Genomic DNA, 13,011 nt, shown 5'->3' with positions numbered 1-13,011 from the left:
CAAGACCAATCCAGTTTGGGTTTGGGTTCAAACTGGACCCAAACCTGACCCATTCTGATTTGGCCCTGATAACCGAATCCAGACCTGGTAGTGTAAGTTTTATGAAATAGATTTTTAAAATAATATTTTCAATAAAAACAGTGTGAAAGCCAGACACCAAATACTAAAAACAGGCTTGCACGAGTGGTGAAGTCCGAGTTGATCTCAGAAAATGGGAGAAACACTTTGTATTCCACAAAAACTAATATATTCTTTATTGCCTTAAAAAAATAAAAGAATTAATTAATTAATTAACTAAGAGTGCGGCCCTCTGCAGAGGACTTAAACAAATAAAAATAAGTGGCCTTATTACAAACCCAAAAATGAATAAATGAATAAATCCTAAGTGATGTCCTTTTTTGAAGATCATTATAGTTTTAAAAAGATTTTTATATGAAAAGCATGTGAAAACCAGACATCAAATAATAAAAACTGGTTCTCACTAGTGGTAGAGACCAGGTCGAACTCAAGGATCGAGAAATACTTGTATTCAAACACACAAACTAAGCTACTCTTTATTGCCAAAATAAAAAGAGTTAATTAAATAATTAACTAACTAAGGAAGTACGGCCCTACGCAAAGGGCTTAAACAAAATAAATAAATGGTTTTATTACAGACCCAATAAAATAAAAGAACTAAAAATCCCAAGCTAAAACGAAAAGAAAAGGCTTCACTGCTTCAAGTCTTTTTGTCCCTTCTTGAGGTAATGCATATTTTCTTGAACTTTTTCTTTTCTGAGGGCTCCCTGAGGACACTTTTGAGGGCTTGAGGGGACCTCAGAGGGTACTTTTAGGGCACGAAAAGGGATCTATCGCACATTCCAACGCTTCCCTGCAAAACAAAAAAAACAAGAACACAACAGAACCACGACACTAAACACGAACTACACTGAAAATTCAACAAACTAAGATTTAAACTAACTAATAACAAACCACTAAAAGATGAATTAGTATAACTAACTAACAAATTATGAACAGAAAAACTAATTATACACTGGATAACTAACTACTAGCACGAAAGAAAACACATTGATGACTAACAATTCATGAACTAACAATTAAACTAATAAAGAAACAAATTCAACAAATAAGCAATGTTAAGCAAATCAAGAATAAGAAAGAAAATGATAATACGTAGAAAAACACGAGAGTTAAGCTAACTCGACTAAGTCTATTATTATGCTAACTACACTAAGATCTAATTAAGCTAATCTAACCTAAAAAAATAGTAAATGCTATCAACCTAATTGCTGAAAAGAATAAGCAAGAAAATTTAAGAATGCTTATGAATCAATGCTGCGAAATAAACCAGTAAAAACTAACTAATGAAGAAATTTCTATACTACTAACCTAAAAAAATAAAGTATAATGGGCTGATTAACTACTACCTATATGCTAAAGAAAGACTACTGCAGTGACGTTAAGTACACAAACCATGAACAAAACATAAAAACAAAAGACAAACTGATAAAACAAAACAACGTATGTGCTATGAATAAGGTAAACTAACTATTGAAATACGTAAGATGTGAAATAATTAACATCAAAGGCAATCAATTAATGCAGCACTGTGCTACTTCAAAGAAAGCTACCTATGGCCATACCTAATAAAATTAAGACATCTAATGAAACTAATCTAGTAAAATAAAACATCTAATAAAAATAAGAACGACTGCTTTTAATGACTTAATAGAATTATTCTAAACCACACTTAACTATGCAACGCAGCAACCCCATTAAACCAACTTTCAATCAAGAAAATAAATAAATAAATATATTGTTGATCTTTAACTAGATATTGACGCTACAACCTGCATTGATCACGCGGTTTTATGTAGTAGGTAGTTCAGCAGGGGATCATACGTTGATCTAATTGCAACGAACAGCATGCAAGCAACCAGTTTTGACATACCAAATCAACGTCTAATATGCTTTGTGATCAGATTCAATTGAACCGACCTGCTATAAACTGGAAATCCCTGGATTTTTCTAGATCAGTGTTTCCTATTCAGTGCCAACCATTGTGCAGCACCCAACAAAATAACAAACCTGATTTCGAGGATGACTTCCGATCAGATTTGTCTAGCAAGCAAAAACGTGTTGAATCACAATGGAGTTTTTGATCTTCCAAACTAAAATGAATCTGCATATTCACGCATATCGGGTCAATGGATCTCAGCCAGATCTTCGACTGTGTGGCTTATACGATGAACAAAACATGATTCTACTTTTTATTCTATACTACTTGCATAATCAAGGAAGATCAAATACAATAAAAAGCTGAATAAAACTAAATTTTAAGGGTGCATATGAACTACTTTATGATATGAAAACAAAACAAATATAACTTACGTTATGCTATATGTGATGAAAACACAAAAATTTAAATATGATGCAATGCTTAATGTAATGAAAAACCTAAATCTACGATGAAAAAGATAGAGAAAGAAACAAATCGTGATTTGCTTTCGATGGAGGGGTTGAGAAGAAGAGAAGACGGTCAATCCAGCTGCATCCACACTGCCCTGATGAAAAAGAAGTTGCCGATGACGAAAGGGTTCGAAGCTTGAAGAAAAAAAGGAAAAAGAAGAAGAAGAGGAGAACAAGAAGAAAAAGAAATCGGCAAAAGAGAGAGGAAAAGCAAGGGAGAGAGAAGAGGGAGGCAAGAAGGAGGGAAAGCAAGAAGGCTGCTGGAAAAAACAGCCTCCATGACTGGAAAAGATGTATTTATAAAGATCTAATTAGGTTAAAACATGTTTTTTCAAAAAGAGTGAAGATTTTTGCTAATTTCCAAAACAAGGTCTCTTTTGAAAAACATGTTTTTCTAAAAATCAAAACTTACTAAACTAATTAAAATTTAGCTAATATAAGCCTAAACTAATTGAACTACAATTAAAAAAAACTAACTCTAATAAAAACACTAAAACTGCAGGGAAAGCTTTGAAAAACCCGATTTTCTGATAAAATTCAATTCAATGCAGTTTCTCAAAACTAACAATAAAAATGAGGTTTTAGAGCAATTTTAACATGGATCGTGCATAAATAATGATTAATAAAATGAAAATATTATGCATAATCAAATACCCCATGCTTATCGTTTGCTAGTCCTTGAGCAAACTGAAGCAAAAACAAAAATGTTAAACTAGACATAATAAAAACCTAACTCCTTTCGTAGGAATCACAGTTGCATTTAGCATATGCAATAAGCCATTTCAACCCCTGGGTTGCCCCAGTGGACGAGTAAGGTCTCGTGAGGGTTTGCAGTGATGCTACCCACAAACATCTCTATCATGTCTGCATACAAATTTTAGAACACAAAGCATTAGGCAGTTAAGGAGTTTGTTTTCATAAATATTTTATGTCATTGTATTATCAAAACATGATTAGAGTCTTCTACCTGCCACCACAGAATAAAACATTTTCTTTCACTTTTCTAAATAGCATAATCATTTATGTTTCATTCGCAGAAAATCAAATACATACATGTTATTATTTACTTATCCCCACTCATATGTGTTCTGCACAGGTTTTCTCAATATTTGCTTCTAAGCAGTGAACTTTTCTCTTTTTCGCTCTTTTCTTTTTCTTGATTTTCAATTTTTCACACATTTTTTTTTCTTTCTTTTATTAAGCACTATATCAAATTTTCAGTTTTTGTGACCCGTGTAAAGAGCTTTGGGCCAGTGACTCTCAGGTCAGACGACCTTAGGGCACCAAATACAAAATATCCCTCAGACTTAATTGCTCGAGTCACTAGACCTTCAATTTTTTATAGTTTATGTATAGTTTAGTTCTCTTTCATGTGCAATGTCAATATCTATTAGGCTCTCTATAAAGTCCATGTAACGAGCTTTCAGGCCGGTAGCTCCCAAACCAGATGGCTTTAGGGCACCAGGTGTAAACACCCCTCAGGCTCTACTTGCTCGAACAAAATAGGCCACATATATCAACGTAGACAAAGAATTGACTTCCTTCGTTATCCTTTTCAACATAGAACTCAAATACTTCAACTTGTGTCTAAGCCCAGCGACTAGGGAGTACGAAGATATCAAACAAATAAACATATGCTCTTTTTCACTTTTTGAGCTCATAAATGCAATATTGTTCATTTGCTTAGTTTTCAAAAATAAAACTGTGCATATTCATACTTGTGATTCAAAATAAACTCTAACATGCATCTATCACCATTTCTTTAAAATCCACATAAACAACCACGGTTTTATAGATTCGTGTCAGAAAAATTTTTTTGTGGGGCTTAAAAATTCTCTAAAAACATTAGATGTTGCAAAGCAGTCATATAAGTTCAAACTCGCTTTTTAAAATCCCAATTTTTATGAGTTGACATCAAGCATGCAAGTATAAAGACATAAAAAAGTTTGGATGTAAAAACTACACCCTCCTCCATGCTTGAATGACACTGTCCTCAATGACACTCCTCCATGCTTGCATGAAACTAAGTGAATGCATATGAGAACGAAATGAATGAGAGAAAAGGGTAGAGGTCACCTGATCTACACTATGAAACCTTACCTGATACGACATGCGGATGACTGCATAGGTTTCACCTGTCTCACAGTTTACTACTTATAGAAATATACAAAAGAATACAATGCATATATGATCTAGGCTTGACGCTCATGAAGAAAAACTACCTAAAAACAGAAAAATATTAAAGTTACTAATGGTACATCACAAATATGGGATGCCTCCCATAAAGCGCTAAGTTTTACGTTCTCAGCCAGATGGATCTCTGGAAACCCTTCATCGTCCATGAGATCAATGGACATGAAGTCTCGCTCAATTAGGATCTTTATGAAAAAGAGTGTCAACTGTGACACTGCGCATTGTATTCCCGCCCACTCGACCCCTAAAAGTAATATCATTACTCTCGCTACAGGAAGAATAGAGCTTAGTCTCCTCTGGGAGACTACTCTCAAAAGGAGAGTCTAGGACCGATCGACTATCGATATATACAACCTCAAACAAGTGGTGGTCATGATTTTGCTTGACTAGGTCAAGCATCTTTTGCATCTGCACCTCTTGCTTGCTAAAAGCAATCAACAGTCTGAATGCCTGGGAGACTGGGGCGTGGTGAATATATGATGACTGTAGAAGTTGTGGGCCTTGCCTCTTCTCCTAGGGCCTAATGGAGGAGATCGACTCATCAGTTAGTATGACATTAGTTCATGAATCGATTCCTGAATGGGGTGACACGCCTTTCCATTCCTAAGGGATGTAACAGATTTGACTTGCGCAGAATGTGAATCTGTGGGGTGCAGGTCGAATGACATGGGATCCTTTTTCTTTGGATTGACAACAGATTGACTAGATAGGCTCCGCTCACTTTGCCTACTGAAGACCTGAGCCAACTGTCCCATTTGAGTCTCTAGCTTGGCTATTGAATTCGTGTGGGAACAGAGTGTGACCTTAATGTCAGAAAAGGCTTCTAACAACTTCTCTTGAAAAGATGAGCTCGATGTGGGCTCCTGAGGAGAAGGCAAGCTAAGCGCAGGGTAGGACGATGTCAATGTGGGACGCGAGCAACCTTATGGAAGGTTACTCTGTCTGTGTTGTGTCTGAGAGGGCTGGTGGGGTGGGTCAAAATTGGGGTGGTTTCGCCATCCCGGGTTATATGTGGGTGTAAATGGATCATGCACAGGTCTAGCGAAACCTTGGGCAGCATTCACCTGCTCCTGAACGAATTCAGGATATAGTGATGCTGTCGAACACTAAAAAACATAGTGTGTAGGGCTAGCACATAGCTCACACACTCTTCTTACTGGACTTCGCGAAGAATTTGCGAGGAATTGATCTAATTTCCTAGTCAACAGGTCGACCTTGGTTTGCAAATCTCGCTCGGACCCTACTTCAAAAATCCCAACTTTCTTAGGACCACTAGGCACATATGTAGTCCTATCGAGCCGTGAAGACAAGGCATGATACATCATGTTCTCACTCAAGGTCTCGAATAAAGACCAAGCCTTGTCCTCACTCTTGAGCATAAAAGTGCCCCCACACGACGAATCAACCATTTGATGGTTCTTCTCAGTAAGACCGTCATATAAATATTGCACCAGTTGTCAGCGAGGCACTTGGTGGTGGGGACACTTGCGGAGAAGATCCTTCATCCTCTCCCAAGTTTCGTGAAACATTTCCCCCTCTATTTGCGAAAAGCTGGTGATGGCCTTTTGATACTTATTCGTCTTACCAATTAGAAAATATTTTTTTAATAACTCCCTTTGCATATGTTCCCAAGTGGTAATTTGAACAGTATCTAACGCTTTCAACCAATGCTTGGCTTTGTTCTTCAGAGAGAAGGGGAATAAGGTCAACCTCATAGCATCGTCTCCAAAATTATTGATTCACACTGTCGAGCAAATCTCAAAGAATTCATCGAGATGATAATATGGGTCTTCATTACTAAGGCCATAAAACGAAGGTAGCATTTGGATCACACTGGCCTTAATCTAAAAATGGTTCGCTCTTACATCAGATCTCATGATGCAGGAGGCGGGAGTATACGTATTGACTACTTGGCTATTACAATGAATGAATACCCTACGCAGAGGGCGTAAAAAGTCTTTATTACAAACTCATAATTAAATTCTTAAATTCTAAAATAAAAGTAAAAGATGTCTTTTGTGCTCGTGCCTCGTGTCACATGTCGAATGTGCACCACCACGTATCTCGCTCGCTTGCCTTCGCTCCACGCTATCTTGCACAACATGAATACACAAAGTAGAAAGACGAAACAACTAGTGCTATACTAAAAATGTAAAATATTATAAAAGGCTTGAAATGAAAGGATGCAACATGTAAAAATCAAAATGACTAAAATAACTAAAATGCCTAAATGAAAAAAATGCAATGCATAAAATGAAACTAAAATGCAATGCTTGAAATGTGAGATGAACTAATTGAATGCTAAAAGCTAAATTGAAACAAGAAATGATAATGCTAAAAGAATGCAATTAAAACTATGAATGCAATGTTCATTAAATGAAAACTAAATGCTAAATGATAAGTAAACACAAGTAACAGTGTTAAACAAAACGATTATAAGAAAACACATTACTAAATGCTAAACTAAATGCTAAATGTTGTAATGAAAATCTTGGGTTGCCGTGAAATTGACTTTAAAACATGTGAAATTTAAATGTCATGAAAATGCAATAAAATGCCTAAAATGAAATACCGTGAGAAGTGAAAATAACTTGAAATTGAACTGCCTTGAAAGTAAAAGACAAGTTGATGTGAAACCCACTGCCGTGAAAAAGGGGCTTCACGAAAAATTTCATTTTCTGTGAAAACCGCAGCAGCCGTGAAGATAAAAGGAGAGTTCAGCCATGAAGATACAGAGCCTTGCTACCGTGAAAAATCAAAGCAGCCAATGTTGAAGCTTTAGAACATGCCGTGAAATGGCTTTCACGACAACTGCAGAGGATGCTCTTATTTCACGACAGAGCCAGAGATCATCCGACAAAGGCAGAATCGTTTCCAGCAAAACCCGATTTCACGGTGAGTTTGGTCAAGGAATAGAGCAATTCTGGCAGATAAAGGGAATTCCAACTGATCTAGTCTGGATTTAACTTGATTTCACGGTGGAAGGAATGACAGAACAGAGGATTCCGACAGTTAAAGTGATTTCCTGGTGAGCTGCAGAGGGAACCTGACAGACAGAAGGGATTCCGGCTGATCACTCTGCTTTCAACTTCACAATAATGAGAAGAGGCATCAATCAGCAGATCAGATCTGTTGATGAATACCACACAAGAACGCCCAATTTTATAGCAGATTCGGATTTCCACAGGAAAATCGATTGCAAAAATTGACTTCTCAGTCGATCGGCTAAATAATCAACCGATGTTGTATTTCATGTAATGATGAATGTGAATGATGAAAATATCGGATGAAGAAAAAAATATGCACGATGTTGTGAAATGCAGATGCAAGTAGATTAATGCAGATGCAATGTGATGGATGAAACAGAAGAATGAAATGCTGAAATATGCAGTAATACGATGATGCAAAAATTCAAAGTAAACAACAAATGCTTAACAACTATGCAATATGATGATAAAAAGAACAGATGCAATGAAATCAAAAGCTATATGCAGATGCAATTGATGGTACAGAAAGACAAAATGATGCAGAAAGCTATGCGTAAAAGAAATCGATGTCACTGATAACAAAAGTAAATGTAAAGATTGAGATGAGTTTGGAAAGTTAAAATCGACACAGTGAAATGAAAAAGAACACTTACTGAAACAAAATGAATTAAAAACAGCATAAATGAGCAAGGAGGAGAAGTGAAGAAGAAAGGAGAGAAAGTGCTTACCACGGTTTGGGTTGAGGAGAGAATGGCCGTTCCTTTTCCATCACTGATCTCGTTGACAGATTCCACTGGTGAGAGAAGGATTGAGATAAGAGGAGGAAGAAAGAAAGAGAAAGAAGAACCGGTGGAGAGAGGGGTTGGGAAGAAGAGGGGAACAAGCTTTGGCAATGGAGGACCCCCCTCTCAAACCCTACGTAGGGTATTTAAAGAGAGGGCTTTTGGATATTAACTCCTATCACTTTTACAAAATTTCAAAAAGAGGATTAAAAACCAATTAATTTTTGAAAAACTCTAAAAACTTACATTTTGCCTAATCTATGTAAAAGTCTTAAAAAACTATAACTCCAATTTATTTATTTTTTTCAAATCTAAACTATTTAAAATCTAAATTCTAAAGAAAATATCTCTAACTAATTCCTAAACGACTTAAATTGCCAAATTAACTTGCAATTTATGTTTTTACCGATATTTATCTTTTTCGCACATTTTCTTGAAACTAATGATAAATGTGGGAATTTAATGCAATTATTATCGGATCATGCATGAATTAATATGATAGAATGCTAAAATAAATGCATGATCAAATACCCCCATGCTTATCATTTGTTAGTCCTCGAGCAAACTGAAGCAAAACCGCAAGAGACAAGACTACTCAACTGACTCACTTTCGTAGGAATCACTGTTGCATTTAGCACATGTAACAAGTCTTTTCAACCCTTGAGTCTCCCCAGTGGACGAGTAAGGTCTCGTGAGGGTTTGCAGTGATGCTACCCACAAACATCTCTGTCATGTATGCATAAAATTTTTAGAACACAAAGCATTAGGCAGTTAAGGAGTTTGTTTTCACAAATATTTCATGCCATTGCATTATCAAAACATGATTAGAGTCTTCTACCTGCCACCATAGAATAAAACTTTTTATTTCACTTTTTTAAATAGCATAATCATTTATGTTTCATTCACAGAAAATCAAATATATATATGTTATTATTTACTTATCCTCACTCATATGTGTTATGCACAGGTTTTCTCAATATTTGCTTCTAAGCAGTGAACTTTTCTCTTTTTCGCTCTTTTCTTTTTCTTTTTCTTGATTTTCAATTTTTTACACATATTTTTTTTCCTTTATTTTAGTAAGACTATATCAAATTTTCAGTTTTTGTGACCCGTGTAACGAGCTTTGGGTCAGTGACTCTCAGACCAGACGACCTTAGGGCACTAGATACAAAGTATCCCTCAGACTTAATTGCTCGAGTCAATAGACCTTCAAATTTTTATAGTTTACGTATAGTCTACTTCTTTGTCATGTGCAATGTCAATATCTATTAGGCTCTCTATAAAGTCCATGTAATGGGCTTTTGGGCCGGTGGCTCCCAAACTAGATAGCTTTAGGGCACCAGGTGTAAACACCCATCAGGCTCTACTTGCTCAAACAAAATAGGTCATAGATATCAACGTAGATAAAGAATTGACTTCCTTCGTTATCCTTTTTAATATAGAACTCAAACACTTCAACTTGTGTCTAAGCCCTGCTACTAGGGAGTACGAAGATATCAAACAACTAAACGTATGCTCTTTTTCACCTTTTGAGCTCATAAATGCAATATTGTTTATTTGCTTAGTTTTTAAAAATAAAACTGTGCATATTCATACTTGTGATTCAAAATAGACTCTAACATGCATCTATAATCATTTATTTAAAATCCACATAAACAACCACGGTTTTCTAGATTCGTGTCAGAAATTTTTTTTATGGGGCTTAAAAATTCTCTAAAAACATTAGATGTTGTAAAGCAGTCATATAAGTACAAACTTGTTCCTTAAAAGCTCAATTTTTATGAGTTGACATCAAACATGCAAGTAAAAAGACATGAAAAGTTTGGGTGTGCCAACTACACCCCCCGCATGCTTGAATGACACTATCCTCAGTGGCACTCCCCCATGCTTGCATGAAACTAAGGGAATGCATATAAGAACGAAATGAATGGGAGAAAAGGGTAGAGGTCACTTGATCCACACTGTGAAACCTTGCCTGATACGACATGCGAATGGCTCTGCATAGGTTTCACTTGTCTCACAGTTTATAACTCATAGAAATATGCAAAAGAATGTAATGCATACATGATCTAGGCTTGACGCTCATGAAGAAAAACTACCTAAAAACAGAAAAAATATTAAAGCTACTAATGGTACATCAAAAATATGGGTTGCCTCCCATAAAGCGTTAAGTTTTACGTCCTCAGCCAAACAGATCTCTGGAAACCCTTCATCGTCCATGAGATCAATGGACGTGAAGTCATGCTCAATCGGGCTCTCTGAGAAAAAGAGTGTCATCTGTGACACTACGCATTGTGTTCTCATCCCTTCTACCTCTAAATGTAATATCATGACTCTATGGACAAGAAAGATGAAGAATAGTCTCATCTGAGAGACTAGTCAGAAAATGAGAGTCTAAGACCGACCAACTATCAATGAATGCAACTTCAGCCAAGTGGTGAATATGATCTGGCTTGACTTGGTCAAGCCCCTTCTGCATCTGTACCTCTTGCTTACTGAAAGCAATCAGTGATCCTAAAGGCTGAGAAAATGGGGCTTTATGAATATGTTAAGAATGTAACAACTGAGGGTCTTGCCCCTTCTGTTGAGGTATAATGGAGATCGACTCGTCAATGGAAATGATATGGGGCTCATGAGTCGATTCTCGAGTGGGGTGACACGCCTTCCCATGCTGAAGGGATGTAACAACTTTGACTTGCGCATGGTGTGAATCAGTGGAATGCAAGTCAAATGAAATAGAATCCTCTCCCTTGGATGAGACAACAGACTGACTATGAAGGTTCCCCTGGCTTTGTCTACTCAGTGTTTGAGCTAACTGTCACATTTGAGTCTCTAGCTTGGCTATTGACTGCGTATAAGAGCAAAGAATGACCTTGATATCAGCAAAGACCTCTAACATCTTCTCCTGGAATGATGGACTCGAAGTGGGCTCTTGAGGAGAAGGTAGACTAGGTTGACAATGAACCTGTAGAAAAATGGGATGCGAGTAACCTTGCGAAGGGTTACTGTGTCTATACTGTATCTGGGAGGGCTGATGAGATGGGGAAATGGAATGGTTTCACCAACCTGGGTTATATGATGGTGTAAATGAATCAGGCATGGGTCGAGCGAAACCTTGGGCAGCATTCACCTTCTCCTGAACGAATTCAGGATATAACGGCACTGCCGAACAATCAGAAACACAGTGTGCAGGGCTAGCACAAAGCTCGCACACTCTTCCTACTGGACTTCTCGAAGAGTTTGCTAGGAATTGATCTAACTTCCTATTCAACTGGTCAACCTTAGTATGCAAATCTAACTCAGACCCAACTTCAGAAATCCCAACTTTCCTAGGACCACTAGACAATTGTGTAGTCCTATCGAGCCGTGAAGACAAAGCATGATGCATCGTGTTTTCACTCAAGGTCTCAAATAGAGACCACACCTCATCCTCACTCTTGAGCATAAAAGTGCCCCCACAAGACGAATCAACCATTTGACGGTTCTTCTCAGTAAGACCGTTATAGAAATATTACACCAGTTGCCAATGGGGCACCTGGTGGTGGGGACACTTGCGGAGAAGATCTCTCATCCTCTCCCAAGTTTTGTGAAATTGTTCTCCCTCAATCTGTAAAAAACTGGTGATGGCTTTGGAAAGTACTTTTTAAGGAATTCGCGTTGCATTCCTTCCCAAGTGGTAATCTGAACTGTCTCAAGAGCCTTTAGCCAATGCTTGGCTTTATCTTTGAGGGAGAATGGAAACAACATTAACCTTAACGCGTCATCTCCAAAGTTGTTGATTCGCACAGTCGAGCAAATCTCGAGGAATTCATCGAGATGATGATAGGGGTCTTCGTTGCTAAGGCCATAAAACAAAGGTAGCATTTGGATAACGCTGGCCTTGATTTCAAAGTGGTTCGCTCCTACATCAGGTCTCGTGATGCAGGAGGCAGGAGTATAAGTGTTAGGCATGAAGTACTTCCTAAGGGGATGAGTCATCTGCTGATTCTTAACCATGGTTGTAACTCTCTGGCTCTCCTAATAAGGGACTCAGAGTCCTCAATCGGTTCTACCAGCTTGAGGTCAAGCAAGCATCACCCTTGCATACACCTCGACGTAGATCGGTGTAACACATGTCCTAATTTGGGTTTTCTACCTAACTAATGCACTAGCAGCCAAACCACGCAAACCACAAAGTGAGTAAACTAAAAAAATAAGAAATACACACAACACGCAGTTGCACACAACAGGGATTATGCAAAAAATGAAATCTATGTGTACGGTCCAATCGTACACAGTCACCTCTAAGGGGATCCTAGTGGGTGGGTTGTGCAGGAAAAGTAAGCTCGTCTCTACGATATGCACACACGTGGTTCTAATCCTAAATGCAAAAATCAAATACTAGGCAATAAAGTGAATACTTGTATTTCGCCGTTCCCCGACAACGGCGCCAAAAATTTGATGTCCTTTTTTGAAGATCATTGTTGTTTTGAAAAGATTTTTATATGAAAAGCATGTCAAAACTAAACATCAAATAATAAAAACTGGGTCAAACTCAGAGAACGGGAAATACTTGTATTCAAATACATAAACTAAACTAC

This window comes from Nuphar pumila, chromosome 8 (assembly GCF_984573655.1).
Source record: "Nuphar pumila chromosome 8, dmNupPumi1.hap1.1, whole genome shotgun sequence".
Classification (NCBI taxonomy): Eukaryota; Viridiplantae; Streptophyta; class Magnoliopsida; order Nymphaeales; family Nymphaeaceae; genus Nuphar; species Nuphar pumila.
This window is presented reverse-complemented; position numbering follows the sequence as displayed.